Here is a 27502-nt window from a genome sequence, read left to right as displayed (position 1 = left end):
GGGTATTTTTAGGGTTCAGGGTCAGTTTTCAGTTTTTGGGTAAAGGGGCATTTTTAGGGTTCAGGGTCAGTTTTCAGTTTTAGGGTAAAGGGGTATTTTTAGGGTTCAGGGTCAGTTTTCAGTTCATGGGTAAAGGGGCATTTTTAGGGTTCAGGGTCAGTTTTCAGTTTTTGGGTAAAGGGGTATTTTTAGGGTTCAGGGTCAGTTTTGGGTTTTTGGGTAAAGGGGTATTTTTAGGGTTCAGGGTCAGTTTTCAGTTTTAGGGTAAAGGGGCATTTTTAGGGTTCAGGGTCAGTTTTCAGTTTTTGGGTAAAGGGGTATTTTTAGGGTTCAGGGTCCGTTTTGGGTTTTTGGGTAAAGGGGTATTTTTAGGGTTCAGGGTCAGTTTTCAGTTTTTAAACGATATTTTTGCAAGTCGATAATGTGACCGTCGTTACTCTTTGGAGTGGGAATAGTATTTTTTACACTTCTGGTATTGTACGCTAATATAATAGTATCCTATTTATTTTTTGTATGTTATTATATATATATTTTTTCAAAATATGATTGTAAAAAATTATTTTTATTAAGTTTATTTATTATTTAATTATTATAATTTAATTTAAGTATTTTTAAGTATATTTTAGTAATTAAATTTTAATAATAATTTAATTAAACACTGTTTTTAACAAAGTCAATATTTTTTATAACTATATTATTGTAAACGATATTTTGTACTCGATATTTTTGTACTTACCTGTTTGTAGATACAAACTCGATATTTTGACTGTCGATATTTTGTCCACGATATTTTTGCCAGTCGATATTTTGACCCTCGATATTTTTTCAGTGATCCAATTTGATGACAGGGACTGTGCAACACATGGTGGCACTGCTATATGGGGCCCTCAAGAATGATAGAATCAAGTCTGACTCCAAGGCGAGGCGGGCCTGGGGGGAGAACTTGGGTACCCCAATGTTAGATGATGAATGGAGAATAGAATATGGGCTAGTGAAACAGGTCGCAAGCACACATGTTTAGTAAATATAATTCTCTGTGTTGAGAGAGCCATGGGTGCAAGATATGTAAAGGGTAAAACACATGCTGGCCGGTGCTCTGTTTTTACAACATGAAATTACTACCATTTATGATGATGGAGCATCAATGTGTTATTGAACTTGTGTAGCATTGAACTGGCTATCTTGAGACTCCTTCTTTTCAAAAATATTATTTGGATTATCTAAAAATAAGATATCTTTATTCAAAGGTGCTCGTGTTCTTGCTTTTTTTGCTATTTGTTAAAGGTCGATATCAATGCCAATCCTCTGTAGTCTTTTATGAATGGTCATACAACAACATTTTCCCATTTGCTCAAAATTTGGCTTAATGATATACACCAGTTAAAGCTTTTGACCAGTGGAAATCACCTGATGATTCATGAAAACGAAATGCCATTTTTATTGCTTTAAGAAAGCATCGCTTTAAAGGTATTGTTGTACTGCACTGGCTGGTGTGTTTGTGATGTAATAAAGCATATTTCAAGAAAATCATTTGAGACCTGGCAAAGAAGAAGATCTTTACTGAAAATCCCACTGGATTTGAGGAGAAGGTCAACGATTTTTGAATGGGTGATAAAAAGTACCTCAGCAGATCAAAAAAGAAATTTTTCTGTGTTTGCTATAATTCATCATGTTATTGTATAAAGTTGATGCAGTAGAAAAAAAAAGAATCTCGTCTCCCTCTTATATATACATAAACATCACAAATAGGCAAAAACAATAAAGACTTGTACACTTTCTGGCTCAATATTCCCTATCACATAAATTAGAATTGCAGGTGTGAAATACCAGCAACTAAATATTTCACCAAAATTGGCCAATATTGCTTAGTTTTCAACATTGTCAATGAAAGGTTTCGCATTGGATTACTTAGTACTTAACAAAAGTATAATTTGCGTAAAAAGGAAAATATTTCAAACAATGCTTCTTTTTATTTCTTGGCACAGGTGTGATATCACTAGCGCAGGAAAATGCTTACTGTCCTAACTAATAACTCATTTCTAATTTTAGCAGAACTTTCTGGTAAGCTATCTCACTACTAAAGTCCAACAGCCGTTACTAATTAGCACAATTCAACAGGTGTAGCTAAATATCTAGCAATTTATAATTATCAACAATGGAGTAAAAACATGCTCAATTGTTCCCAATGCCTAGGGCTATATTTGATAGCATGGCACTAATGTCCCCCCAAAATGTTATGTGCAATAGGTGCAGCGCACTGGGGCCCAGTGGGGTGAGAGGGCTATTAGCTCCTCTTATCACTGTATTTTACTAGCTAAGTGGTTATGGACCATTCAAATTGCTTGCATTAAGGCAATGATCCTGCTGCTTTGTCGATGATCAGACTAGTAGCACAATTGGAATTCAAGCTGGAGATGAGAGAGGTCTCCTGCTGACACTAAACCCAATTACCAAGCTGGTCTCTGGACATGAAAACCTTGGGGGTCATTAGGATGGCAGGCGGACTTAGTCCGCCTGCCATCGTATCGGTCTTTGGGACCGCCCGCCATAAGGGCGGGGGTCGCGTGGGAGGCATTAGGATGCGCCCGCCACTGTGGCGGGCGCATCCGGCATGTTTAGCATTGTGGCGGGGGGGGCTCCCAGCACCGCCCGCCACAATGCTAAACATGAACGAATGCATTTGCATTAACAAAGTGGTAGGCACCGCGCGGTGGCTGCCACTTTGTTAATGCAAATGCAGGGGGGTACCACAGGTACCCCCCCTGTGCGCCCCCCACCTCTCCTCACTCCGGGGGCCCACAGGGGGCCCGAAGTGAAGACCGCATGCCTTTCCGTGGCGGCATCTATCCTGGGCCATCCTAATATGGCTGGCGGTGTCAAATAGACACAGCCACCATGATAGACCTTTTCTGCCCTGGTCGCAAGGCGACCGGGCCGTAAAAGCGGCGGACAGTCTTTCCATCCGCCGCGGTCACCCCCGCCATACTAATATGGCGGGGGCATTTAGCTGAGGGTGGCGGGCGAATTGCACCGCCAGGCCAGCGGTGGCTAACGCCAGCCTGGCGGGGGCAATCCGCTCGCCATCCTAATGGGCCCCCTTCTATGAAGCCCACAAGGCAACTAACTTCTCAAGCAATTTGTTTGCTTGTCAGATCCCTCAGGAGGAGTCTCATTGTAATTCCAGTTGGGAACTCCAGAGTACCCACAAAAAAAGAAGAATATAGGTATAAAGTCCAAGGGAGGTTGTAAATGCACATTTAAGGCTGAAGGTCATTCAACTTCTTCAACACAGCCATTCAAATCCATGTTCATACATCACCAACTAAATTACATTGGTCAAAGAGTTTCATTTGTCCCCATAAAACAACCAATTGTGAGCAAAAGGAAAATGTCAGATATCTGTATTTTTATTGTATGACCCTTCATAAATAATTATAAATGACTGGTGCTCATCTATAATAATATAATAAAGAGAGAGCCCAAACCTTTGAGGCGGGTAATCTCAGGAACCACAGCACCAATCACAACACCCAATACAGCATTGGAAAGGGCAGTTGCAGCAGAAGGACATAGGCTATGCAGACGCCCACCATATACATTTAAAAGGTAAAAGAACTGTGCCAGCAAAGTAGTCCCTTGTGGGCGTGTCTGTGTTGTGCTGTGGGCGTGTGCTGGGGGCGTGACAAATGCTGGGGGCGTGTGGTACGTTCCGCCCTTCATGCCATGTCTCATATCGTGTGCTGTGGGCGTGTGCTGGGGGCGTGGGTGTGTGCGGGTCACGGGATTATGGAAAAAAATAGCAAGCGTTGTGCCCAATATTTCATGGTTTTTTCTTCCCAGGTTCTGCACATTCCACCTCCGGGTGTGCTTGCCCCGCGCTCCCAGTGACGTGCACCTGCTTTACTGTATGGAGGTCAGGCATGGCGCTATTCTCAAGGCCCGGAAGGAGCGCAAACAGGGGCCATTGTGCAGGAAATGTAATCTCGCCTTAACTTCCGGTGACGCCTGAAGCGCACACTGGAGATTTTCCACTTCTGTTGCGCACAGGCCTCGCGCCACGCACATCCGGACACAAGGCCCGCCTCCACCGAAATAGCAAGAAAGGGACTATCCCTTCCCCGCGAATATGTGATGATATTCCGCAAACCAACATCCCGCATACCATCTATCCACAATTTTTATAACGCTGGACTATTACTCCGCAAAGACATCATTTCTAAAACTTTTCCAACGCATATGACTTTATCACGCATGCCATTATAACGCAAATGCATGTGTGGTAAAGTCATATACATTGTAAAAGTACATTATTAAAACATCAAATATATGTTTCTATATATGTGTATTTATATATAGACCAATGATATGGTGTTTTTAACTCTTGATATTGCTTCGCTTTATACGACTATCAAACATGACGATGGTCTTCGAGCAGTGGCACATTTTCTCAAACAAGGGGAAGTTGGAATGTACCAACGTAACAAAATGCTCTTGGAGAAGATTCAGAGGTGTTTATTGAATAACGTATTCATGTTTGATGGTAAAACATACAAGCAGAAACAAGGCGTGGCAATTGGGGCATGCTTCTCCCCAGCTATGCATGTTTACATGTTGGCTGGTGGGAGGAGCATGTCCTCAGGATTAAGCACAAAGCACTTTATGATGTGCATGTATTGCACATGTGGCGGTATATAGATGATGTGTTCATCGTGTGGAAGGGAAGTAAAGAGGAAGCGGGTAAATTTGTGCAGCTTATAAATGTGAATGAGCTCAACCTTACTTTCACTTCCCATATTGAAGCTAGTTCCACCAATTTTCTGGACATTCAGATTACTGTGCATGAAGGATTGATAGAAACAAGCCTGTATCAGAAACCCACGGCAGGTAATACTCAATTACACGCCACTAGTTTCCACCCGCATCACATCATAGCCGGTCTCCCCTAGGGTGAATTTCTGAGAATACGGATGGCCTGTAGTTCAGAAAGGGCACTAAAAGAATCGCAGGAAAATGCAAAACTTAGACTCTTGGCCCGGGGGTAAAAGGGGCACAAACTAGATCAAGCAATGAAAGAAGCTAATGAAAAGGAAAGATCGGCATTGCTGAGTGTGGTCCCCAAATTAACAAATCAGACAAGCACACAGTTGAGACCTGATACCTCTGATGTGCAAGATGAGTCCTCCGATTCTCAATGTAGATTTATTTCTACTTTCAGTAAGCAGTCTTACACCATAAGGAAGATTATAAACTCCCAATGGCCTATTGTTTTGACAGATGGAGTTCTTAAGGAAGTTTTACCATCTAAACCTGATTTTACCTACCGAAAAGCCCACTCTCTGAGGAGTGATTTGGTCAAAAACAGTCCTGAGCTCTACAATAAAGATGCTTGGCTCTCTCCCAAAAAAGGTTTTATTAAGTGTAGTACCTGCAGGGCATGCAGATTTGGGGCCAATACTAATTCTTATAAGAACGCCTTTTCAGATGAGGTGATCATGATAGGTGGACATTTTACATGCAAAGCAGATCATGCAGTTTATGTCTTATCATGTGTATGTGGTCTCCAATATGTTGGGAGTACAAAACTCCAGGTACACGCCCGCATATTATAACACTTAAGAGCAACGGTTATCTCTGACCCATCCTATCCTGTTGCTCGACACGTCAAATTAGAACATAACAACAATCTGAATGTTCTAACATACTTTGTTATAGACAGTGTCCCTTTTAGTAAGAGAGGTGGCAACAGGGAAAAAATGTTAAGACAACTCGAAACAAGGTATATTTTAGAGCTTGACACAAAGAGCCCAAAAGGACTGAATATTTGTGAGGATTTACATATTTATCTCTGAATATCTTTATGAAATTTGTCAAACATTTCCTCTAAATTTACATGAGAGAGAGCATCAACTTCGGTAGGTTCAGGTTTATATTCCATGTTTAATTCTGTTTTATAAGGTATTTTACATATCCATTTGTGTAAATAGTGGTTTTTTAGATATTTATTGTAGGAGTAATTTTTGTATCTCCATCTGGTGTCCGGTGGATGTGTATTTTATCATGGATTTATTGCTTGTGAATTTATGGTTTTATACTATTTATTGGCACCTTTTGCACAGATGTAATGATCCTGTAATATTCAACATTAGAGTAGTTTACAACGCACTAGCCACTTTAACCTATGACGTTACCCTGAATTTATTTGCACGTAGCCACTTTCGGAATGGGATCCCGAATTTATAAGAATCTATAAGGTGGATCCCTTGATGTAATATATATATATTGTTTGTACTGCTGCCTTCTCTCGGATTCAAACACAGGACCGAAGGAATCCCGACTGGGAACTGGGTATTTGTTTTATGATTATTTTCTTATTTTTGAGCACTTTACACTTAAAGCACTGTTCTGACTGTCAATGACGCAGGCAAAGCGTAGGTGACTAATAAATCCAAGTCCATGACAACTCGTTATATGGGTTCACTCGCAACAATACCAATGAACATAGCAATGTGATTGGTGCTGACAGCCGGTAATTAAAATGTATTATGCAGTAATTAAAGAAAAGTATGATTAATTTTCATTCAGCCCTTGGTTGTAGCTCTTGTTCCTATGATTGTTACAAGTATAAATCGTAGTATCTGTTAATGCTAATTGTTCACTGGTTATTGCATTTTTGCATTATGTGTTTTATATTGACACTCGAAATGTAACTTTTTTGACAATATATTTGTTGTCTTATGTAAAATGAATGATGCAGGAGTAACAACATTTTTTGGATTTGACAATGGAAAACGCTAGTCTGCTTTCTGTAGGTGTAACTTGGGGTTAAAGTCTTTCATCTATGAAAGACAGGGGTTACATGACAATCTGCTGAACGTTTTCATTGGTGGTTAATATTTTAAAATGTGTTTGTTTCTAATCACTGTTATCTGGTGAGCAAGGCGACTGAGTTCGCCGAAACGCATCTGGATAGGGGCACTCTGGATTCACTTTTAAAATGAAATAAAAAGACTTTCTGCAACACACATACCGGAGTGAAGTGTCAGTTTCTCCTTAAAGGTGCTGTTTCTATCGGCAAGCTTGTCGGAGCGTTGAGGGATATATATATATCTATATATCCGAACACCAATTTCTTCACTGTTTTCCACTCCCAGGGAAAATGAAGAAGGCGGTCCACGCGGTATGAGGCAGAAGGTATTTTATTTTGTTCCCGGTCTGCTGCGACGCGTTTCGAGCACCTCCGTGCTCTTGTTCACACAAAATATCATCAGCATTGCATGCCTTATAAATATTTTTTTCTGTTACCATTGCCCGCCCCTCCTGCACATAATCACGTGATGCACTCTAGCATAGACATAAAAGACATAATTACATCTTCCATCTCGCGTATTTCAACTTTAAAACCAAGTACAATTTAAACAATCTTATTGCACTGTTTTTTTCATTTTGATTTTATATTTCTAACTGCATTTATTTTTGTGTAAACATTTACTCTCATACTCGGCATTAATGCCTGACTCTCCTAATGTGGCCATAGAGTCGATCATACATCCTGCGTTTAGGAGGGAACATCCATATAAACAAAAGACAACACTTCTCTTATGTTTTCAAAAATTCTACCAATAATATAAAATTCAATAAATATAATTTTCGATTGTTAAAAACTATAAATAAATCCTATATGTACAGTATTTCATTACACATAATATTCAATGAATCTATGTACCACACTTTGGGCAAAATTATCCGTTGACCTTAGTTAATGTCAGTCCCTTTCTTTAACCTATTAGAAGTTCAGAGTAAAATTACCGTAAATTTGCACAAATTCCTTGTAAAATCAAAAGTTTACGCTTAACTATAGACCAGCTGGAGTACTTCCAAAAGTTCCATAAAGTGCTCAAAGTGCTGAACAAAATTAAAATAATGTTAAAAAACTCATACAATACAATACATTTCAATTCTTTTTGGAGGTCTTATTTTCTTTTTTTCTTTTTTTCATTTAATTTCTAATCAATTTATATCAGAACTTTATACATAAAAAACTTAATATTATTGAGCTATGTGCTGTGATGTTATATACACTTATTTTGCAGTTTACAGAACATCTATTCTACATATTTAGCTACACCTTACAGGGTTGTAAGAGGCAGTGTAAATCTTCGGTATTGTTCAATCCATTGGGATTTTTACTGTCTAACTCCAGTATGCTTCAAGTTTCTAATCTTCTTAACAGTTTTTCCCCGTCCCCTCCTCTGCGCAGTGTTGCTACTGCATTAATTACAAAGTAGCTAAGGCAGTTCAAGTTGTTATTGTGAACTGCCTTAAAGTGTCCCTAAATTAAAGAAGCCCCAGGGTGTGGTGGTCCCCGGGGCTGGGGTGGCCTGAGACCCCCTCACATAATTTAAAGAAGCCCCAGGGTGGCGGTCCCCAGGGCTGGGGGGCCTGAGATCCCCTCGCACCTAATTTAAGTAAGCCCCAGGGGTGGCGGTCCCCGGGGCTGGGGGGCCCTGAGAGCCCCCTGCACCTAATTTAAAGAAGCCCCGGGGGGGGCAGTCCCAGGGGCTGGGGGCCTGAGAGCCCCCCACTAAGCATGGGCGAATTTTGCGAATCTCGCGTTCGCGAATTTTGCGGATTTGCGAACTCGCAATTCGCAAAATCCGCGAATTCTCGCGAATTTGTGGATTTTTTTTTGTGTTCGCGCGGGTTTCTGCCAGTTCGCGAGGGTTTTGTACAATTTTCGCAAACGCGAACTTACCTGTCGGGTCGCAAGTTTTGCGAACTTGTTGTTTCTACGTGTCCAGCCTGTTTGGGACACTCTTCTTCATCACTGCCACTCTCTGTCACCACTGCCACTCTCTGACTACTCATGCCACCCTCTGGCCCACCCATGCCACCCTATGTTTCATCACAGCACCCTCTGGTTGTCCAGTCAGTGTACATTATTGTGGCAAAGCAAAGCACACCTTCCCTGCCTCAAGTGACCTGAATTAATTTGGGGCTAAGTAATGTGTCACAGAATATTTTTTTAGCTGGCACCTGCTTCCTTAGTGCTTCCTGATTAGTGATCTTTTGCACTTGCTAAGTGCTTTCATTGTTGCAAAATTAGTTACAACACCTGCCCTGCCCCAACTGACAATAATGAATTAGGGGCTGATTAATGGATTTGAACTTCCAGCCTGGCTCCTGCTTGTCTCCCTTAGCTGTAATTCAGGACCTTTGTGGCATATGTGTAACTATTCTGAGGTTCAGAGCAGGGTCACATAATAGTTGCAAGTAGGCAACTGAACTCTGGAGGGGCCCCTCAGGAAGCACTACAGGAAATGGCTACTAATGATGTGCCTGAACTTTTGAACCTGGTAAGTAGTTTCAGTTTTGCTAAGATCGTATTTCTGCAATTTAGCGCTTATTCGCGGGGCGCGAAGTTGTACTGGGAAGCCGCGAACTCACGCGAACAGTGCAAGCAAAATCCGCTGCTCGCGGATTTGCGGATTTTGCGGGAGATTCGCGAATCTCGCGGATTGCGAATTTACAGAAAATCCGCAAAATCCGCGAGCGAAACGGATTTTCCGCCCATGCATACCCCCCACACCTAATTTAAAGAAGTCCCGGGGTGGTGGTCTCTGGGGCTGGGGGGCCTGAGAGGCCCCCCGCACCTAATTAAAAGAAGCCCTAGGGGGTGGCGGTCTCCGGGGCTGGGGTGGCCTGAGAGCCCCCACACATAATTTAAAGAAGCCCCAGGGTGGCAGCCCCCAGGGCTAGGGGGCCTGAGAGCCCCCCGCACATATTTAAAAAAGCCCCGGGGTGGCGGTCCCCGGGGCTGTGAGGCCCCTTTGGGCCCCCCTTTACATAATCAGTATTGCCCCCTGGATTTGGCCCCCGGGACTAATTACCAAGGAAGCTTTGTTTTTTTTTGTTTTTTTATCGGCAAGATCCGCGCACCCTGGTGAATTTTGCCGATTAAAAAAAAAAAAAACATTTTTGGGCCCTGGGGGTCCTTGTGGCACCCCCTAAGCAGGCCTAGGGGGTCAGGGTGTTTCTACCCTGCCCCCTTTCTGCGTGTGCTTTTATTTCTGGATTGTTGTGCCTCGGTTTTACCGAGGCACAAGATGGCTGCCAACACTTCCTTGTTTGTTATCAGCCAATTATTATACACCTTGTCATCGGGAGGGTGCGCGGATCCTGCGCGGCCATAGATATATATATATATAATTTTATTTTTGATTTTCTCTGAACAGATTTACACCATTTAACAAAAAGGCACAAGTCTGAACCAAATGCCAAATTTGGTGTAATTCCGTTTAGCAGTTCGGGCTGTAGCTGCGGCTAAAGGTTCCTATGGGAAATTGCATGGGGAAAACACGTTTTGGAACCCCCCTTTTTTCTCGCCCCCCGCTTGACAAATCACCCCCAAACTTTCAGGATAGGAGCAGACGGGAGCGGGCCATAAGTTTTCGCGAAGATTCGTCGACCAGTGACAAAGTTATTGCAAATAGAATGTTGCGGATTTCCTATGGAAAATAGGTCCTAACTATAATTACCTACTAGCAACCGCTAGTAGGTAATGTATATATATAAACGCTTCACCCACTTCTCCTCCAAAGGTGTACGCCAATGCCAAATTTCAAATGGCTGTAGGCACTTTCATTTCACAGAAAGGTATGCTCATAATTCTTATGCATTTCAGCTTAAAATGAGCCAAGATTGCAGGTAAGTCTCTTTACTTCTGGCATGACCATGTGTTATCTAAAGACACCAGTCACATTCTCTCTTAAGAGTGTGCATTTTGAAACCAATAAAATATCATAGTCTGACTGCTGTGCAATCCAAATCACAGTTCATTTTCCATCAAAATAGTCTTTAGTTTACATTCATCTGTCAAAATGAATTTGAATCGCAAACCTGCCCAGTGCTCCTTCATCTTCTGTAGTGCCTTACAGCCTTGAAATCAGCAAGTGGAAACATCCTGTTTCACCTCACTTCCCTTGCCACACTTTCACTTCAATTGCTGTATTAGGAAAATCCTGTCTTCATCTCAGTGAGGGCGGGCAGTTCATGCTCACTTTCATTCCTCTAATGCCACCACAGTGCTCCGCTTACAGGAGCCCAGAACCAAGAAGGTTCTGTGCTCATGTAATTTTAAGCACTCTAGTGGATGTATGAATATGAATATATTAAATATATATATATATATTACCTACTGGCAGTCGCCAGTAGGTATATATAGTTAGGATTATTTTGAATAGGGATTTCTGAAAATTCTATGTTGAATAACTTTGGCGTTGATGGACAGAATTGGCTGAAATTTTCTGGAAAATGGCACATTTTGTTTCTGAGCGTCCCCTGAAAGTTTGGGGGGGTTTCGTCAGGCGGGGGCCGAGAAAAAAGGGGGGCATCAAAACGTGTTTTTAACATTGAGTTTTCATAGGGCGGTTGGACTCACTTTTAGCTCGAACGGCTGAATGGATTTCTATGAAACTTGCAAAATTGTAGAGACTGTTTGCCCGATGTGCCTTTGCTAGGTCTCAAGATATGTGCTCCAGTGGATTTTGAGAAATTAACGTTCAAAAAAATATATATATATGTGACAGCGTCCCGGTTAGCGCCCCGGTTCGCGTAACAGACGCGTAACGGAACTTCGCGAGGAGAAGCGGATTGGCTCTCCGGTGACTCTCAACATTCTAAACAGTCCGGAGCGGCCGCCATCTTGTCTCTCGGTAGGATCGAGAGACAAGAGGTGGAAATAAACGAACGGGGAAATTAATGAAAGGGGGCAAGGTAGACCCCTCCTGACCCCCTAGGATTGATGTGGGGGCTATTAAAGGGCCCCGCGGGGCAAAAAAATAAAATCTTTTTTTTTTTCGATTTTTCGCAGTGGTAGCGCTACCCGGTCTGCCATCTTGTGTTTCAGGCGAATTTAGTCACAAGATGGAGGATAAACAATGTTGGGAATGGGTATAAGGGGGCACGGGAGACATATCCTGACCCCCTAGGTTTTCTGAGGGTGGCTGAGGATGAGGTAATAGAAATTTTCAGGTAACCAATGTGTCCCCCACTCGCACCCTATCCATGCACCCATGTTCCTTGTATGTCGTGTAACTTCTTTTCTGTTCATGCTAGAGAGACGCAAATACATTTGCGTCCAACGTTAACATGTCAGCTATCCAGCCATGCATAAATATCCTGTTAATTGAGCTTCTATGCCTACGGTGCCAACGTCTTTACATGGTGCACTTTTACGTTTTCGTCCACGTTTTCTGGCCCAGTCGAGCTAGGCCCTAAACGAGGCTCCGAGTCCTTTTCTCCCTCTGAATGCTGCTGTTAGGTATGCATCCCTGACCTCTGCCTTACTTCCTGCCTCAGACGAGCGGTGCCCGGCTCGGCCTGGTTCGCTTGCCAAGATGATGTTTTACCTACAAGTTATCTGTCCAGCCTCCTCGAAAACACATTCCAGTCTAGTGAAATAGGTAAACATATTCCCGGCTGCAGAGCAAAGGGCCCTGCCTCCCTGCCTTCCTGTCTCCATGCAAGTAATTTACTGCTCCCGTTACCACGTTAGGCCCATGGCCCCCGCACTCTACATGAAGATCCGTATGCACGCACTAGCATTCAGTGTTGAACGGCCCCTGCCGGAGAAACCTTTTACTCCAGACACTACATCCTCAAAACATACGATATCAGATATGCTATAGGTACAGGTCGTTTTGACACCCCAGACATTAGTCTCCTCTACTCGTGCAAAAGTCAAAGCCCCCAGTTCTCCCCAGCTCCACGTCATGCTAGTTGCGCGCGCATTCAGGTTATAGGTTTCTGCTTATCCTGCAAACTTTCTCTATGCATCCACCCACATGTGACGTTTCATGTGACGATTCTCTGACATGTCCAGTGCACGCCCATGTGTACGCCTTCTTACACGCCTCCTGTTACGCACATGTGTTCTTATCACCTCTCTTTTCACCTGTTATGCCTACTGTATTCACTTCCATGTATACTGTTTTACTATATATAATGTGTGATGCTAATAAAATGTTGAATGTCCCTTCCTGAACCTGAGTGGTGATGGAACCCGATGTCCCATGCTTCGAAGCATTATATTAAAGCCCGTATGACTCAGATACCACGGACTCTGCCTCTCATTTGAGCTATCCTCATGACTCGTAATTATATGGCAAAAACAGATACGGTAATATAAAATTTACCACAAGGAGGCCCATATATGTAAAAAAAACCCAACCTTTTTTTTCAAATTTTCGCACGGTTAGTGCCCGGTCCGCGCACCGGGTAGCGTACCGGAAAGCGTAACAAGGGGAAATCCAAGGGAAATAGTAAAATAATATTTTAGAGTGCTTTGAGGTAGGGTAGCTCTGAATAGAGCTGCTGTGTTGTGTGGGTGATGTAAGTACCAACATGTAGGTACCAATGAAGAGTCTAAAATTCAATGTACACCGTCTCCTCTGTAGATATTTTGTATGTTCTAATATGCGTTATTTAAATGTAAATGTGTGGAAAAGCACTTCATGCTTTAAAGCAATTGTATTTTTGAACTGATTGTTCTTTCCTCTTAGTCCTCCTCTTTGTTTTTTTCCCCACACTCTTCTTCAGCATGATAGTTGATAAATTCGTTCCCTCAAAAAATTTATATACATAAAAAAATTATATTAAATACATATAAAATATATTTTTCCTTTAAAAGAAGAATACATTTTACAGCTTTTGATATTTGCTATTAAAAAACCATTGAAATTCACTGAAAAAACCATAGGTTTTAGACCATATATAGTTAGGAATTAGCATTTACAAAACCTTGAAAATTCACTGAAAAAAACATAGGTTATAGACCATATATAGTTAGGAATTAGCATTTACAAAACCTTATTTTACTCACACAAAACCATTGAAATTCGCATATATAGTTAGTTGCACTAACTATATATCGCGCACCCGCAATCCACTGCTGATCATGTCACATATTACATCATTCATGACATGGTCAGTGACATCACTGATGACATCTCAAATGACATCACTGATGACATCACTGATGACAACATCCAGTGACTGTATGTTTCTGTAAAGTTAAAATACGTCTTACATATTGAAGAATGAGTGGATGTATAAGAGTCTGGATGATGGATTTAGTAGGTGCATGACTGACTGTATGAGTGAGTGATTAAATGTGTCTCACTGAGTGCGTGGGTTAGTGACTAAACTGTCTTAATTTGTGCATCATTATGTCTGTTGTTCTATAAACTGCTGCATGTGTTGATCCGTAGCTATATGAATAACTATATGGGTTATTGATTGGTTGCCCAAGTATTTGTATGGGAGACTGAGTGTGTGTGTGGGTGGCTGGGAGGTGTATGACTCTGTGCATAGATGTGTGAGCAGTTGATTCACTAGATGTATGGGTTCAAAAGTTTATGTGGAAACAGCTGTATGGGCGGTTGACTGTGTGCATGAGTGTATTGGTGAGTGAATGGATATCTCAGTGCTACATGTCAAAGTAAGTACATATGTAAAACACAGTACATGTGAGAGTTGACATATATAAATAACTGTGCATAAGAGCCAGTGAATGTGTGAGTTGCTGTATGGATCATTGTGAACTTGTATCAGGGATTGTATAAGAGAGTAAATATGTGTTAGTATATGTTTGAATAAGTAAGGTGTGTATAACTGTATAGTTGAGGAAATGGAGGTGTGATTGATTCTTTGCATGACTGACTAGGTGTGTGAGTAACTCCATGGATGAGTGACAGTCTGTGAGTGTCTGTTTACACTGAGTGTATCTAAGGTTATATTAGAGTCTGAAGAGGTTCATCGTATTATCACATGAATGATGTCATCAGTGATGTGATCAGTAATGTCAAATGAGATGTCACCAGTGATGTCATTTGAGATGTCATCAGTGATGTCATCAGTGATGTCATTTGAGATGTCATCAGTGATGTCATCAGTGATGTCATTTGAGCTGTCATCAGTGATGTCATCAGTGATGTCACTGACCATGTCATGAATTATGTAATATGTGACATGATCAGCAGTGGATTGCGGGTGCGCGATATATAGTTAGTGCAACTAACTATATATGCGAATTTCAATGGTTTTGTGTGAGTAAAATAAGGTTTTGTAAATGCTAATTCCTAACTATATATGGTCTATAACCTATGGTTTTTTCAGTGAATTTTCAAGGTTTTGTAAATGCTAATTCCTAACTATATATGGTCTATAACCTATGGTTTTTTCAGTGAATATATATATATATATATATATATATATATATATATATATATATATATATATATATATATATATATATATATATATATATATATATATATATATATATATATATATATATATTATGGCGACAGCACTGAAAATAAAAGAATTTTGCATCCAATACCTTGGTTCGTGCCTGTTCCTGTCCGCAGCTGAGGAGAAAGGCTACAGCGCGAGGGAGACGGAGGTTTTGGCATATATCCATACTAATATAATAAAGAGAGAGACCAAACCTTTGAGGCAGGTAATCTCAGGAACCACAGCACCAATCACATCACCCAATACAGCGTTGGAAAGGGCAGTTGCAGCAGAAGGACATAGGCTATGCAGACGCCCACCATATACATTTAAAAGGTAAAAGAACCGTGCCAGCAAAGTAGTGCCTTGTGGGCGTGTCTGCGTTGTGCTGTGGGCGTTTGCTGGGGGCGTGACAAATGCTTGGGCCGTGTGGTATGTTCCGCCCTTCATGCCATGTCTTATATTGTGTGCTAATCCCACCCTGCTCCCTTTAAATACCCCTGCACCCACATAATCATAACCCACCCGTACTCCTTAAAATACCCCAACACCCTTAAACACTAACCCATCTTAACCCTATAAATATACCCTGTACCTCAAAACCCAAACCTATCCCTAAACCCTAAAAATTCCCCTGTACCCCCCAAAACCCAAACCTACCCCTGAACCCTAAAAATACCCCTATACCCCAAAACCCAAACCTAGCCCTGAACCTTAAAAATACCCCTGTACCCCAAAACCCATACCTATCCCTAAACCCTAAAACTACCCCTGTACCCCATAACCCAAAACTATAGCTGAACCCTTAAAATACCCAAACACCCCAAAACATATACCTCAGTACCCCAAAACATATACCCCTATACCCCAAAAAAACATGCTTTTACCATTCATGCATTTACAACGAATTTCGTTGTAAATGTATGTGTGGTAAAAGAATATAAAATGTAATGCCATGCGTTATAATGGCACTGCGGAGTCATGGTACTTTCGTAATGAAAGTATGCGGAGTGATAGTATGCGGAAAGAAAGTTGCGGACTAATGGGTGTTTACCCTCCCCCGGTAAGTACATTGGTGGCACGGCGCCCGGGATCTCCAGCAACATATTCATATTTTTTCACCACCCATTTGAAAAATGCACAGGTCTCTCTCATTGATGGCCAGCACCGACATACACTTTTAGACACACCTCCCGCCACAAGTTCTAGAATTGCGAACTTTAGAGCTGGGGAGCTACGTTCGAATCTCGGCATCAGCTTAAAATCCTGTGATTTCAGGCAAATCGCTTTGTCTCCCCGTGCCTACCACAAATGAATGTGTTCTTCTGTAATGTAAATTGTGCTCATGCCATGTTGTCGAGTTTGCGCTATATAATATTGCAAGGAAAAATAAAGTAGGGAAACTTGAGTTCACACACTACTGAACGCGCACTCTTAAGTGCATCAGCAGTGCACTGTGAATGAGAGCATTTCACAGGCCTGTCACAGATAAGAAATGCTATCAAAACGAAATCCTACAAAACAATATACCACTGGCCGGCAGCAATGCATACACGGACAACGTCGGGACGGGCTGCTAGTATATATATATATATATATATGTGAATCACCTCGTTGCTGCCTCCACTAGGTAGTTATAGAGGTTATATTAAGGTCATCTGTTGGTCAGCTGTTCCATGCGAAAAGTGTTTTTTGTGTTTTTTTGACACCGTTTGACATAGCTCCACGAAACTTTCCAAAAGGTACTACTTTGTGACTAGTGTGTGCATATAAAGTTTTGGGGTGATCCATCAAGTGGAGGCCGAGAAAAAAATCTGTATTCATTTTCCATAACCTTCTTTAAAACAGGCTACTGCAAAAACTGTAATGGAATTACAGCGAATTTGGCACGAAGCTTGGTCCTCAGATTGTGCTTTTTGTGATTTGGTGTAAGTCCATTCAGTAGTTTTTGAGAACTTTTGGGTCAAAAATAAATGTATATCTAGATGGTTGGGTCGACAAGAGGCTTGAGAGACTCTCGCAGGAGCACCACGAGCTACGCGTAGCACTGCGCAAACTGCGTAGTAGCATGTTCGCACTGTGCAAGATTTCGTTTCAATGATTGCACAGTGCGGACAAGCATCCGGCACTGTACAATCATTGAAAACGGCATCTTGCACAGGGTGAGCTGTACTTTCTGCCGCTCAAGTAGATTTTTACACAAGCTGCAGCTTTCTCAATGCGGACTGGTAGTTTCTCATCGCGAGTGGTAGCGAGCATGCGCGACCACTCGCAATGAGAAATGAGAAACCTGACCTCCCCACGTTGAGAATCTCGCCAGGAGGTTTATTTTCCATGCTCGCGATCGGCAACTTGATGTTGCTGATCGTGAACAAGGAAAAAAGTCTTGCGAGGATGTCATTTTGCTTACTCGCGGTCGCCAACTTGACGTTGAGGACCGCGAGCCAGCAAAAAATGACCGCTGCACTACGCTACACATATTTGCACTGTGCTACGTGCAGTTTGCGTAGTGCGAACTTCGCAAACTATGCGAGCGTAGCGTGCTATCCCAAGGGTTAGATTTAATTGCAAAATCAATATTGCACTTTACAACTGCAAACACAAGGAGATGATGGATGTAGCACTGAAACTTTTCAGACACTCACCCCCAGTCACAGAAGTATTGAATCAATCATCGTTCTTTAGCTCACATCGCCACCCCAGTTCAGACCCAGCTATATGCAAATCAGTCTTGGCCCGTTGCCTCATGGAAACAGTCCAGCCCAAACTGCCAAGCCAGGTCTTCCAAGGACCGGAAACAAGCATCCTCTGACTAGTTTGGCAACACCCCTCATCAGCCAGGCTAGCTTGAATCCAGTGGCAAAGTGAGCAAGGGACCCACGTCTGGGCATACCGTGCCATCTTAGGCCAAACAAAGCAAACACAAGGAGATGATGTACGGAGCACTGAAACTTTTCAGAAACTCACTCCGGTCACAGATCTGGGTTGAATTCGTCATTGTTTCCGATTCATTGAAGACCTGGCTTGGCAGTTCAGGCTGGACTGTTCCCATGAGGCACAGGATCAAGACTGATTTGCATATGGCTGGGTCTGATTGTCATCTTCATCATCTTTATCTACTCAAATTCAGTGACTCTTGTACTATTTTATCATATGGTGTTTATATTTATGTGGCAATTCCTCCAAACATGTGTATGTTCGAATAGCCCCATGTACAGGTTGGCAAAAGAGGGGGAACATTTTGCCCCCATTGCCACTCCTCTTATTTGGCAAAAAGAATTGCCATTGTGAGTGAAGATGCTGTTATCTAGGACCAATCTTATCAGATCTAATAACATGATTTTATGTTCATACATGTTAATGGGAGGACTATCCGAAAAATGTTGTGCTCCATTGATACCCTGTTCGCTCGGTATGCTTGTGTATAACGAGCATACATCCAACGTCACCAGTTGGTGTTCTTCTACCCACTCTACATCTGCAATTTTACTTAGGATGTCCTGGGTGTCCTTTATATAGGATGGTAGATTTATTACAAGAGGTTGGAGATATAGATCAATATATTCCGATATTTCCTCTTTTGGAGAACCAATCCCCAAGATAATTGGTCTCTCTGGGGGAAAGATACCCCCTTTATGTATTTTTGGCAAAACGTATATGCAGGGAGTGGTAAGTGTATCATTGAATAGATATTTATATTCCAGACTCGAGATGAGACCTTGCTCTCGCCAATGTTTGAGTCTATTTTCAACTGTCATTACAGTTGTTCTCATGGGGTTGCCATTCTATTGGATGTAGGTGGTGTGATCTGAAAGTTGTCTGTATATTTCATGGGAGTAATCTGTTCTTTCCATGAGCACCACATTACCTCCCTTGTCTGCTTCTCTAATGTCTAGGAAGGTATCGTTAGTTAGAGTTTCTAGAGCCTTTTTCTCTTCCAATGAAACATGTTGTTTAACCTTGATGTTTTAAGATTGGAATCTGTCTTCGAGTTTATATAGATCTTGAGAGACCATTTCTTGGAATGTATCAATAACATTCGGGCCTGGTAAATGAAGCGTGAATCTAGATCTAGTTTTTAGACCACTGTCTTTGTCAGAAAATGTGTCTAAATTGAGTTCTGAGGTTAAGGCATGAATGGATGCAGGAGTATCTTGTTCATATAGGGATAATAATAGTTGTATATCTTTTATGTTCCTAATTGTTTGGATGTTTCCGGTACTTTCAGTTACAGTTGTGCTAGATGTCCATGTGTGCCTCTCTTAGAAAATCTTGTGTAACTTAAGTTTTCTGGTAAACTTAAAGCAACTCATGTGCAATGCTGTGAAGTTCGGATACGCATTTGGACAAAATCCCAAACCTCTGCTCAATAGATTTATTTCAATTTCAGTTAATGTATGACTCAATAGATTAACACCATTAATTGTATCAGTAACATTAGTACAAGTTCCATTGTTTACATTTGTTGTGTTTGAGCCCGCAATCAGTTTGTTACCCCCACTCTTTCGTTTACATTGGAATCTTGATCTACATTCCCCCTTCTGGCCTTTTTGTAGCTCATTCTTTTTGGAAGGCATGCTTGTTGCCCTTCCTGAATCTCTGCAGTTCTAAAAAAAAATGGGTCAGCATTATTGCATGGAAGTGAGCCAAGTGCATTTAGAGTTTCTCCACTCGTTATACTGCTGACACTAGAAGTGTCGGAAATGCTAGTCAGTTCTGTGGTTTGAGGTCTGATGTCTGTTGTTACTCTTTGCCCAGTGCTCTCACATTATCGAATTTCTTAGCAAAGGCATAAACCCTACCACTGTGGTAGTCTTTCTCTTCTTGTCTGATTTTTTTGCAGTTTCATTTCCTTTAGATACAGTTAATGTTTCTGAATCTCTTCTTTGAGTATAACAAGATTACGTTCAGTCACCTCTGGGAGATTCGTATCCTGAATTTCCTCTTCTAATATTGATATCTCAAGAAGTAATTTGTCCCCTTTTAAATCTGTGTCTCTAATCAGAATGTCCATCATTCCTACTGATGATCTAAACAACAATTTCTCCCATTCTTTGAGGTGGCCTTTGTCTAAATCCTCAAAGGATGGGAAAATCAAATTGCGAAGTACCCTCGGTACTTGTTCTTTGTCAATATATTTGTGTAGGACTGTAGCGTCCCACCATCTGGAGAGTTCTTGTTTTATTAACCTCTCCAGTCGCAATTTTTTTTATTTCAAACCTTCCTTTCCTGTCTCTTTAGAGCTCATATTATCTTGTGTAGGATTAAGTCTGAATAAGTCATGCATGAGGGCATTCCTATTATCATCAAATGAAGCCATAGTGCAATACTTATAATGACCTGATTCTTATTTCTGTGTTCAGAAACAATTATTCGCCACAATGTGTACACTTATGTGTTCTTCCATATCCCCAGATAAAACGAGAAAATATATTATCCATTTCTTTAAATATTGATGGGTCGAAATTTAAACAGATGGTCCGAAAAAAGTACAGAAATTTCGGAAAGAATAGCATTTTAATAAGATTACATCTTCCTATGATAGATAAATATAAGTTATGCAGGCTATTTAAAATTGTCTCAGTCTTTTTAAGAAGTGGATTCAAATTGAGACTTACTAAATTGTTTAAATTGGAGGTGATATTGACACCGAGATATAATGCATTCTCTACCTCCCTGTCGTCAGAAAAATGGATTTGACTATTGATTACAATCTGGGTTTTGGTTTCGTTCAATTTATAACCTGATATTTCGCCAAACTTTTTCGCTTCTTCTTCCATTTGTTTTAGTGTTTCACGTAGAGCTCAAAAATATATTATCCTACCAAGGGAAAGAGGGGGTCTGGCACTTCCCAACCTTAAAATCTATTGGTGGGCAACCATCCTTAAATACAGTAGAGCTCTCTTAACCCCCAGGCAAGAGCCCAATATAGATATGTTAGTCCCAACCCCACAGTAAATCATTCTAGGTAAAGAGACAAGTGATCATTTGTGGAGGTTAACATATGACTGTCATTTCAAAAAGGTCCGCTTTAAAACTCTTAAAGGTATTTATATTGTTTGGAACCATGTGAGAAAACTCTTGGGACTCGGTAGGTTCTCCCACTATACCACCCTAGTTAGAAATTCTAATCTCCCTGAGATCTTTACAGATTATTGTATGTGTGTGTTGTATTTGTATAGCGCGAACAGTAACCCGTAAGCATCCCGGCGCTTGTACTCCTACCACAAGGGAACCCCTCCTGGCTTTTCCTTGTGAGGTGTCCACTCCTGGGCATCCCATGGTGAAACCAGGCATCCCTTGTGTATCGGGGGCCGTTGTGGAGACTAAGCAAGCTATTGCCCAGAGTTGCAGCGTGGGGCCCATGCTTAGATTCGGCACTGAGGCGAGAATATCCGGTCAGAGGAATTTAAGCCCAATCCCGCCGAGGCAGGAATCGAACCCTGGTCCCTGGCCAGTGCTCTGCATCAAGGTCTGCCGCTCTAACCATTGAGCCACACTTCTCCTCTTACCCATTGTATGACACAATGGGTAAGATCGGGAATCACACAGATTGGTTCGCTATATGACAGTACGGGCTTCTGCTCATTTGAATCCCTAAAAACTAAATTTGGGTTAGAATTGCATGACTTTTTTAAATATTTGCAAGTTAGGGATTTTATTGCTAAAAAGGGAGGTGGCAGTAGGGCCATGAATAAAATTCCAGCAATCTAAACAGTGGTGCGCACTAATAGTGTTAAAATTGGTGAAATTTATAAAGATTTAGTTGTAAGTCTCCCAGATGATTTAGACAAGCATATCCATTATTGGCAAAACAAATTAGAATTGACAGAACCTCTTACGCGAAATGCTCTAGAAAAATCAAATTGCTTATTAATGTCAACCAAACTTCAAGCCCAATTTTACAAGACGTTTTTTCAACTTTATTATACACCAGCTAGAATATCCAAATGGAGTACCGGTAAAAGCACACTATGTCCTCGATGTGCTCAGCCCGAAGCAGATTTGGTACACATGTTAGCTACATGTCAAACCCTAAATACTATCAGACAAGATATATCAACGTTTCTGTCAGGAATATTTGAGAGTAATATTGTGATCACCACTGCGGAAATTATACTGGGGGTAGATAGGAACGTTAGATCCGCCAATATGCAGGGATTACTGTTTATCTCAATGGCGGTACTTAGAATCTGCTTAACATCTGCATGGTTGGACCTGTACCCGCCAACATTCCAGCAATGGCGGGCACGATTCCTTGCTACCTATAGCCTGGAAATAGCTATATACAAACATAAGGGCCTTAAAAAGAAAAAAAAGGGTTAGAAATTTGGTATCCCGTTACACAATGGATCGAGAGATCAGACTCGTAATGCTGATTAATTGAGTGTATATGTAAGGATATTCTTTGTATGGTTATGCACTTATCTGTTGTGTGTCTCGCTTATTATTTGCGTAACGTTTAATCTAAAATATTTCTGTTTATATTCATTGCCTGTTTGCATGGGGTTGTTTTTATATTTGGGTGGGATGGGGGGGAAAGAATGATCAAAAATTATCAATAAAGAATTGTTAAGAAAAAACAATGTGTGCACTTATATGATGGACACTTCAAATACTAACTTGATTGCTAATAGACAAATACAATATGATATGTATGACAGGAGAATTCGTCCAATATTCACCTTTAGCACAAACACAAGATGTAATACAATGTTACAACCCATAGAGTGCTAAACCAGCAAATTTACAAATTATTTCCAAAGCTTTGAGGATTTGCTCAATGGTCTGCACATCTATTGATGAAACTAAGTCTGAATTATTGTTTCAACAGTGTTACTTTGGGGTGCTCATATGATGTTACACTACCCACCCACCAGGGTATTTCTTTCCTAGAACTGCAAGGTCTAGAACAACGATAAACCACAATACATCCAAGAACACCCGATCATTATGCCTATCATCCAACAAAGAAAGTAAAAAAGAATAGAGTGGAAATTCTTCCACAGAATACGTTCCAATTATGTTGGTCAATTGTCCTTTCTATTGAAATTAGGCAAAGTCTTCAATCAGGTCCTTCCGTTAACTTTTATTTTCACTTTTCAAAACATGAAGAACAACAGCAGCGGACGCACGTTTCGCCCCCTGGGCTTTTCCAAGTCTGCAGAAAAACATGTACATGACATTTTTGTAGACTGTGACACCTTATGGTCACAACTGACAACAAAACATGCGAATACGCTCTGTATGCAAGATGTGACTTTAAGTGCAAATCAACAAAAGGATTCTACAGAGCTAAAGCTAAAGAACGATGATGGATTTAACCCAGATCTGTGACTGGGGGTGAGTGAAGTGTCTATGCTTCAATAATGAATGATATACTGTGTATGTTGAAGTCCCTATCTTATACAGCCTTTGAGCCTTTACAATACTTGAAAGTACGTTTGAATTTTTGCGTCATTCCCTAGCCAAGTCTGACAACATTTTTCTAAACTCTTTAGAAATTGCAATTTAGCAAAAGTTAGATGATGGTGTGATAGAGAATTCAGTAAAGTGAAGGACGATGTATCTGATTACATAAAAGATAAATCTCAGAACGAATGTGCACACCCCGCCCCCTGAATCTAATACTGAGTACAACGCATTAGCTATCAGAAAATAAAATGAGCATTTTGAAACAAGTGGAGAGTCAATTAGAGAAACATTAGTAACGAAAAATACTAAGGAATTTGGAAAATGTGTTTCTATAGATGTACAATTTAACCAGCAAGAATTATGATCAATATTTCAATAGACGAATGGCTAAGTAACTTCACTAAACTATATAATCAAATGTCCACCAAGACAATGGGTATACATGATTCCAGTTACATCACTCCTATTGCAGCACAACAGGTACACTTACGTCAAAGGGCCTCCGATACAAGGGTTGTGGAACAGGAGCCCATATTACTATCGATGCCCGGACGGCTGGCGCAAGTCGCCTCTTAGTTCCCATTCTGAATAGTTACCAAATAAAGAGACGGGCGCTGGAAGCAGGAGTCACAAGAACAGGATTTATTACTCATGAGGAGAGCCTGTCATTTCGGACACGAAACACAGTGTCTTTCGGGAGGTGCTCTAACAAGTGTTCTGAGACATCGCCTTTTATACCTTACAAGACACTCCTTATTACAATAATGACATTGTGAAACAAGGAAAAGACATTCCCGTAATCCTCGTGTCAATCCTACCCCACATATATCCACAATAGAGACCCTTGACCTGCCGATAAGAGGAGGGGGTAATCACACAGCTGAGTGTTCCGCCGATTTTTAGGATATGTGCGCCTGATCGTAGCCCAGGGGGTGGGGAGGCCAGGATCAATAGTGGGTCCTTTGAAGAGGAGTGACTCCATACAATAAGGGGCAGTAAACAGTATCTTCTGGCTTAGCCGATGACCTCGGACATGTGTGGACAGTCAATCGCGGAGGGAGGGTTTACCAACAGAGGGGTTATTCATGAAAGGAAGGGAGGTGTTGGTCAGGCGCGGCCGTGACTCCCAAGGACAGAGTCGCACAGAGAGAGAGAGGTCTTATTGACTCGTGCATGAGAGAGTGGGGGCAGTCAGGTACAGCTGAGGAGGGCTATGTCAGCTGAGGCGAAGGATGCCTCTTCAAGAGGAAATGGGGGGGGTTTGCGTGGGTCAAGCAGGAGGGTTGCCTTTCAGGGCAGGGTCGCGCAGAGGGAGAGGGTTTCATGGTCTATGCATGTGAGAGGGGGGGGGGTTCAAATAGCGTAGAAGGGAAGCCGGTGATTCCAATGAACGGGCAAAAAGGCCATGGTGCCTAAAATGGCTGTCATGTACATATGGGCACGGGCTTTTACTGGCAGAGTGATGCGGTCAATATTTCACGGTATTCATGGTGCTTACAGGGAGGGGAGTGGGAAAAGGCAAATGAACGTCGCTTATGTATATCAATTTTCCTAATTTTCCACAGTCGCAGCTTTTTACATAACAAAGTTCATTTTCCTAATTGATGGGGGTACATATAAGCAGGTGCGGTTGAAGAATTAGCATTTGTCAATACTAACATATGGCATATAATCATGGACAGTTGATGTGATTGGCAGAATGCAGCACATAGGAAATTGCATTTGTTGAGTTCCTAACGTTCAAACGCACTACATAGCATAAATGCTTATGACTTTCTCAAAAATGTGACCAATGAACATTTTGACCAAGTAGTTGAGGGCGGAATTCAGTCCAATACACAAGATCTCTTCATCACAGTGTCTTTTTTAGCAGTGAGCCATCACTGGTAGGCTCTAGTTCGTATCTTTTCGTTGGCGCTGTTGAGCACCGGCGGTGGAGCTATAGGTCCAGCTCGGATCTATCCTTACGCGTTGCAGGGTGCGGTCAGTCCTCCGCTGTTAGACCACAGTCCTGTTCCCTAACCAATCCCGTTGGTGGTGCCTTATGCTCGGCACCTATATTTCTGTTTACTTCCGTTTGCAAACCTCATTTCCACTTAAATGCTGTTTCTTCTTTCTGAGTCAAAAAAAAAGTCATGTGGGAAAGAGGGGGGTTGTTGGATAGTCAAGGGAAGAGAGGGCGGAGTGGGGTCAGATCTTTTCGGACACTTCCAAGGGACCAAGGGAGCAAAGGATAACGAGCAAGCAAGCCCATCGATCGGGCCCAAAAAGGGGGCGAAGACTTCAGGTACACGTGGGTTAGCAGACTAAGGGCTTCAGGGCAGCCCGTCAAGTTTCATTTTCCACGTTTGAAATTGCTGTCTCGTCCCGTATCTTGTTGCTCTGCAGCTCCACCTTTGGTCGAGGTCACATGTGTCTCAAGATCTGCAGCCAGGCTGTACGTCACGTCCGACCCTTCTCCTCCGGTGATCGTATATCCTTGAATAGGTACAAAACAAGCTTTTAGAGAACTGGCAGGAGAAGACATTTATGCATGTGAATTCCTCCCTCAATCCTACGCACTTGGGAGATACGTTCATCGGTTACAGTCAGAAGTTCATTACCAAGCAGTGCATATGTCGGCATTCCTACTGAGTTCATGCCAAGTTTATTCATCGTCTATTCATGACACAAATGGAGAGAAATCAGACTCCTATCAACTGCGCATTTCATCAAATTCAACATTTCGGAACCTCCAGCGGAGACTTGTCTTTCAACCCCGAGCCTTAACAGTCTAACATTTCCCTCCAAAAGCTGGCCAACCCTTTCAAACAGGGCGGGGGTGCTATCATCGAGAGTCAGGGTAAAACAGGTTTTTCTCGAGGGACGACAGTTACTCATGGTCATCATGTATATATCGGGGACATCAGCTGGGGTCAATCAAGTGGGGCGGGGACGCTTCGGGCATTCGCGCTTGGGTGCAAAGGGGTGGGGCAATCTGGGCATTGGGGGTCAATCTAGACGTTGGCGCTTGTCTCTAACGAACTGAAAAATAGGGTGCCATCGACATATAGTTCCCCTATAAAAGGCCAGATTGGGGGACCTTAGTCGTCTTGCCTGTCCATTCTTTCTTAGCCAATTCGAGTTCATTCATTTTGCAGAAAGGAGGGGTAGTAATATGGCGAGATACAATCATTTTAGTTTCTGTCAATTTCGCTGAACACCTTCGTGTTCAATAAGTATCCAATCAGACTGGTGCAGGCGAGGCACAATTTTACTATAAAAAGGAAGATGGAACAGGGGGACTCTCATAGAAAGTGAGAGTCGTCCGCAACCTAAACGAGCTATTCGGTACACGTATGACATGTAGAGAGAGAGAGAGAGAGAGATAGGGAGACAGAGAGAGAGAGAGAGAGAGAGAGAGAGAGAGAGAGAGAGAGACGTGTACAGTAATGAGTCATTTAGTGCGCTCACAACACAGAACAGCAGGGGTCAGGTAACACAGAGACGCGAGCAAAGGGGAGACATAAACCCATACAGTACATGCACACAAACTCAGACGAAGGAAGACAGCACATGTATTACATATACAAGAGATTCACGACAAAACATAGAACAGTTATTGGCCAAAAAGATCTCTTTTTGTATGCTGCGTATCTTTAATATCCTGTTTATCTACGTGCTGAGCTCTTTTTACCTTTACTGCTTTTCCTCTCGTTTGCTATCTTTGCGAATGTTCTCGGTTGCTAATACTTACACCTTGGCCAGTTGGTCAGGAATTAACCTGGTTGTGCTACTACTCACGGTGGGATCT

Source organism: Lissotriton vulgaris, chromosome 10 (genome assembly GCF_964263255.1).
Source record: "Lissotriton vulgaris chromosome 10, aLisVul1.2, whole genome shotgun sequence".
NCBI lineage: Eukaryota > Metazoa > Chordata > Amphibia > Caudata > Salamandridae > Lissotriton > Lissotriton vulgaris.
Note: the sequence above shows the minus strand (reverse complement) of the source record.